The sequence below is a fragment of the Urocampus carinirostris genome, chromosome 12 (genome assembly GCF_059441175.1).
Source record: "Urocampus carinirostris isolate Australia breed hairy pipefish chromosome 12, RoL_Ucar_1.0, whole genome shotgun sequence".
Classification (NCBI taxonomy): Eukaryota; Metazoa; Chordata; class Actinopteri; order Syngnathiformes; family Syngnathidae; genus Urocampus; species Urocampus carinirostris.
The window spans coordinates 11,110,175-11,116,174 of NC_142360.1; positions in this window are offsets into that span (position 1 = coordinate 11,110,175).

Here is a 6,000-nt window from a genome sequence, read left to right on the forward strand (position 1 = left end):
TGCCAACCAATATGCACATTGAAATTCATCCCGATGCTGAATTTTTTTCTCAAACTTCAATGTACTTCACTCATATATCGAATCCATTTTCTGACATGTGTAATTGCACTAAAGAGGACCTGTCTCCCTGATGTCCAACAAGAGACCTTCATTAAACCGTTTGCGCATATTTTTGCATACATTGCTTCAACTGCAACATAAGAACACTCCCCTGAAGGTTCACCGGGTCTCAGGTGAACATCCCTGCTCCCGTGTCCGTTGCATATATGTAAAACAGTTAAAGATGTCACACTAATTTCTATTACGATGGGACTTAAAAAAATCAATTTGAGATTAATTTGGAGGCCATTTTCTGGTGTCATATGATCTTTTTGGGCCCTATGGAAAATAGTTCCTATTCAGTGAGTTATGCAGCTGCATATGATCACTGTCACATGAAAAACAAATCTCAATTTCTTCCAATTGCACATTTACTTGCATGCGTACAGACCTGATAACGATTTCTCGGGAAATGTGCAGGTTTTTGTCCTATCATACATCTATCATATGTACCATTGAAATCCATTATCAATTCAGTTGAAAGTGGTGAGTTTTTTGTTTTTGTTTAGTCTTACTTTACCCTTTTCCAGCTTCAAAATACTGTTTTCTAACGTTGCTTTTAAGCCTTGCATATTTTTCCGTGGTAGCTTTTAGCATTGTGTTTGTTGACTAAGACAAGAAAGTTTGATTACATTACCCTGATTCTAGCTAACCTGCATTGGCTCCCTGTTAGCTTAAGATGTGATTTTAAGGTTCTGTTGGTAGTGTACAAAATCATACATGGACTTGCTCTCTCATATCTTTCAGATAATCTACTATGTTCCGGTCCGGAGCCTTCTCTCTGAAAATGCTGGTCTACTAGTGATCCCAAGAGCCATGAAAAGATCCGCAGGTTCGAGAGCAATCTCCATTCGGGCCCCGGTGCTGTGGAATGCTCGTTCCCCTGAGATTCGATCTGCAACCTCAGTGGAAATGTTTAAGTCCAAGCTTAAAACACACTTCTATTCTATAGCATATGAATAAACTATGTTTTAGGTCGACAATATCTGTGTATCCGATAGATAGATAGATAGATAGATAGATAGATAGATAGATAGATAGATAGATAGATAGATAGATAGATAGATAGATAGATAGATAGATAGATAGATAGATAGATAGATAGATAGATAGATAGATAGATAGATAGATAGATAGATAGATAGATAGATAGATAGATAGATAGATAGATAGATAGATAGATAGATAGATAGATAGATAGATAGATAGATAGATAGATAGATAGATAGATAGATAGATAGATAGATAGATAGATAGATAGATAGATAGATAGATAGATAGATAGATAGATAGATAGATAGATAGATAGATAGATAGATAGATAGATAGATAGATAGATAGATAGATAGATTGGGAAATTCACATTTCCAGCAGCATCCTTGTGCTGAGAAACAATACAATAGTTAAGCAAAAAGAATACAATATACAAATACCCAATGGGACGTGCTTATACTCACTGTAGCGTGTTCTATGGAGTATCTAGATAGTGCTACACAGAATACATATTGCAATAAAACTCTTCGTGATTAAGGGCTATAGAAATAAACATGACATGACTATGGTCACCACGCTGTGTTTGCCAACCCTTGTTTTACATCATGAGTACAAGGTTTGTAAGCAATAATACAGTTTTAGTGTTGCTGGTTTTACTTGAGCTAAATTTCTGTCGGATCAGCCTCTAGTAGGACATCTCGACAGGGTTGGACGTTTTGGCAGAACAGCAGGTTCAATTTTCCTCTTCACAGCAATGGTCGCCTATCTTGATTTTCCCAGTTTTCTTTCTATTACAACTTGTCCTTCAAGTCAGGTAACAATACAAAAATACAATTGAAAAGGACATCAAATGTCAGGGGCACAGAGGCGAGCTGCCGAGACGAATGTCTGATAGCAGGATATTGATAAACAATAAAAAAAACAACCCTGAACTTCAACAGCGTATTTGGAACACCTCAGAAAAGTATAAAATGCTTGCTTTAAATTTTACTTTTTATTTCACACTATTGCCAGAATACAGCCTTTGTCCCTATCACAATAATGTCCAAAATATTCTGCCATTAATAAACCTTTTGAGAAGTAGCTCATATCCAGACTCTGATATTTACCAATAATGTCATCACCTGAAATTCAAAAACCAGAGTACGACAATAGAAGAAAATGACTGTCCTTCAACACAACTCAGCCAGCTCAGTAGCCTAGATGGTAAGGCGCCCGCTTTGAGACTGGGAGGTCGGTGGTTCGCGCCCCGGCCGAGTCATTCCTAAGACTTAAAAAGTGGTCGGCGGCGCCCTCTGTTGGCTGCGGCTGCATCGGCTCGCTACAACGGGTCAGGTGCAATCGACATTTCGTTCTGTGTACATTGTTACACAGAATGACAATACAAGGAAATTATTATTATTATTATATTATTTTGGTTGGAAATGGCCTTGGAAAAGAGGCAAATGAGCCCGGTCAGAAGCATATCCCCTCAACAGATGGCAAATGCTAAATGGGGCAAAAAAAATGGAGCGTGAGGGCCCGTTAGGCGCCACTGACGGCTTTCATTTCATTTGACGCACTGCTTCACCGCACTGGTGGCAGTAGGAGGGGCCTCGGCGGGGAGAGGGGGGGGGTCTTACTGTTGAGTTTTGGGACGTAAGCGATGGCGGCGTTCCGACCTTATCAAGCAAACACTTGAGAGCACAACAAATCAAAGCTTTTATTGAGGGTAATAAACTTGAGCTTGCAATTGGAGATGAAGAGTTGAGATTTACGAGCGTGTCGCATCATCACGCCCCCCCTACCACCCCTTTCCCCAACATACCTCCTCTTGCCTCCCAGATGGCGGTTTATATTAACATCTAAATATGTGCTTACAACAACTATTTGCTCGGTGCATCGTAATGAGCATCGACGTACACCACGGGCCAAAAACCCACAGTCTTTCTCTCAACTAACAGGAAAAGTACCAGTGACATTTTACTTTGTTCATGTGTTATCATGGAAATATAAATTTTTAAACATATTAAATTGTATTTAGTCAGTGTTATATTGAGTACTTCACAAGATTTTGGTTTTATTTTTTTTAATCACAGAAATTTCACATTATATTATGGATATCATTGATACAATTAGTAATCAATGTATAAGCATCTGCAAATGCAAAGTAAGGAACGCAAGTGTCTGAGATACCGAGACCAAGTTTTTAGATTTTGTGCACAACTCAGCCCCAAACTGTTACTGAGGGACTGTGCGGGCCAGCTGGCTGGTTCCTTGCCAATATCTTCAACCGGTCCCTGTCACAAGCTATCATCCCACCTTGCCTTAAGACCTCCATCATCATCCCAACCCTTAAGAAGCCATCAGTGGTCAGCCTCAATCACTACAGGTTTGTTGCACTTATGCCTGTGATGATGAAATGCTTTGAGAAGTTGGTGTTCCAGCACATAAAAAAGTCATCTACCTCCATCACTGGACCCACATCAGTTTGCCTAAAAAGCAGACCGTTCCGTTGACAGCGCGAAAAACACTGCCCTTAATGCTGTGCTTAGCCATTTGGAGAAAGATGGATACTTTTCCTGGACTTCAATTCTATGTTTAGTACCATCATCACGGAGATCCTGGTGAAGAAACTCTCCCACCTGGGGCTCTCATCCTCCTTCTGCCACTGGAATATGGACTTTCTTTCTAACCGCCCACAAGCAGTGCAACACGGTCACCACATCTCTCGTCCCTGATGCTGAGCAGGACTGGAACCAATCAAGTCATACTTTAGTTCAGGAGGGGAAGCAGACATGAACTCACCATCATTGGAGACTGTGTGGAGAGAGTCCACTTCTTAAAATTTCCAGGCTTGCTCATGACACAACCTCTCCTGGTCAGCTAACACCAGGTCTGTCTTGGGGAAGGCCCAACAACAACTCCACTCCCTGAAAGTGCTCAGAAGGAACAGACTGAGACAAAAGCTGCGGGAGTGTTTCTACAAAGCCATATTGGAAAGAGCGGATTACTCCATACTTCGTCACACTTTGGTATGCTGGGAGTGCTCCCAGCATACCACCAAAAATTTTGTATTTTCTTGAGTTTTCTTTGTGTGATACGAAAATTGGTTTGATGATCTAAAACCTTTGTGAGTGATAAATAAGCAAGAAATCCCCGAAATCAGGAAGGGCACAAATATTTTTTTCACAGCCCTGTAAATCGTTGGCACAGTGAACAGAAGATCACGTACAGGGATACGAATTTCGATTCAACGTCCGTTTTTGGTTTTTGTTTTTTGTTTTTTTATGCCGCCTAATGTGATGCTACAGGATTCGCAACGTCTAGTGTGGCTTTGAACAGATAGAAAATACAGGTAGTAATCCAAACAGCCCAGAAGATCATTGACTGCCCTTTGCCCAGTCTGGAGGATATTTCAGGGATACTATAGCAGAGCCATCAGCATTATAAATGACTCTTCTCACCCTGGCCACCACCTCTTTGACCCATTTATCTTCGGTAGGCACCACCGATCCCTTAAAACAAGAACAAACAAGCTCAGAGACTGTTTCTTCTCCAGGGCCATCACCACCCTAAACAAGTGTGCAAAACTGTCATTTGAAAATTTGTGTCTTTGTAATATAGTTACGATGCACTTTAATTACACTATCATTATAACGTAAGGCTCTAAGCCATACATTGTAAATATGTTTTCCCATTTACTGACAGTCTGTTATTTAATTTTTATCTATAAAGTCTTTATTACATATTTGCCCCTGGAATGCCACATCTAATCTTGTTTTATACAATTTTGCACTACCTTGTTAACAATGGCAATCAAGACAATTCAATTCAATCAAGAGAGCAGATCTAAACTTGATTTGGTAACTTTCTGAAAAAAGACAGGAATTGCACATATCTGATTGTTTTCTTATCTTACTAAAAATTGTGCTAGAATGTCTCTGATGAACTGCTTCATTTTGTATTACTAACCATTTGAAGAAAGCGCTTTACTCAACAAAATGTAAGCGAAAGGAAGAAGGAATACATTTGGAGTGACAGCCCCAGTTGGCCACTAGTCTGGGGTGAAAGGTGGTCTTTGTACCACCTTTCACCCCAGACTAGTGCCCCTTGTTGCCCGAGAGCGACACCTTTGGACCGCCTCCTCAGAACGTGGCCACTCTTCACAATTGAGCCATTGCTGCTGTTGGCTCGGGCGGCAAGGAGAAATTGCCTGGGCTCTGCAGCCGCCCTGATTGCGCTATCTGAGGCGTCAGGGAGGCACTTCATAAAAGCTGGGGCTTTGAGGGGGGCATTGGGTAAAGCACGGCTCCCCGATTTGATAAATCACAACAAGCCGGCTGCCGGGCAGCACTGCCAGAGTTCGGGGTCGCCACTTGGCAAGACGCCACCTCCCTCGTCGATTCCGCCGTCGTTTTCTCTGTGGAGATTTGTTTGTTTAGCCTCGACCAGTTGCTCGCGCCACGCCATATTGCTCCAGCGTCATGCCAAGCTGCTCTGAATGCGCCCCAACTTCATTTAGGAAATTACAAAACTGTTTGGCTGTGACACGCAACTAACATTATGTGTGTTGCGCTTTGTTACCTCCGCCAAGGCGAGGTGTACTCTTCTGATTGCAGTTTGTCGACTGCTTAGGAAGACAAGCAAACACATTTCTGATTTCTGTTGAGCATCTAAGAGACACTTGGGCCTATACCCGACTGTGATGCTATGCCATGCTATGCTATGCTATGCTATGCTATGCTATGCTATGCTATGCTATGCTATGCTATGCTATGCTATGCTATGCCATGCTATGCTATGCTATGCTATGCTATGCTAGTCTAATTGACTGGGCTAACAGAATCTAAGGCACTACAGAAAGCGACTTCACATTTTACTTTGTTCACGCAAAAGAAAAGTAAAATGGGACTAACTAAAATACAA